The sequence below is a fragment of the Penaeus monodon genome, chromosome 22 (genome assembly GCF_015228065.2).
Source record: "Penaeus monodon isolate SGIC_2016 chromosome 22, NSTDA_Pmon_1, whole genome shotgun sequence".
Classification (NCBI taxonomy): Eukaryota; Metazoa; Arthropoda; class Malacostraca; order Decapoda; family Penaeidae; genus Penaeus; species Penaeus monodon.
The window spans coordinates 25,703,299-25,703,673 of NC_051407.1; the positions used below are offsets into that span (position 1 = coordinate 25,703,299).

A 375-nucleotide genomic window follows, 5' to 3' on the forward strand; every position below is an offset into this window, starting at 1 on the left:
CAGGCAGCATTTCTTGACATTTCTATTTTGCATGAATTAGGAACATTCATAAGATATTGGCAGAGTATTTGTAGAGTGGGAATGGGAGAAGGAGAATTGAGTTTAGGTTGAATACCTGTGCAGAATTTCCTAGGTGAATATTAGGCTCTGAAACATACCCTAATAATGAAGTAATCCAACCATTCTCAACTGCACACTTTCAAGTTCTATAGTATGTTCTTTACGCAATTTTATAGTTGTATAGTATGTTCTTTACATAATATTATGTGATGAGAAAGGAAAGGATATAGAAAAGAATGTTCAAATTTTCCTCTTTCACATTTTGCAAAGTAATATTTTTGAATCATGTATAGAGTAACTGGTTAAATCACAGTG

The 375-nt window shown here is 32.3% G+C and overlaps 1 protein-coding gene across 1 annotated transcript in view; it reads left to right on the forward strand.

Annotated features, from left to right (window-relative positions):
• Positions 1 to 375, forward strand: part of LOC119587377 (dedicator of cytokinesis protein 4-like) — a 46,579-nt gene that overhangs the window by 26,710 nt on the left and 19,494 nt on the right. The gene's annotated exons all lie outside the window — the stretch shown is intronic.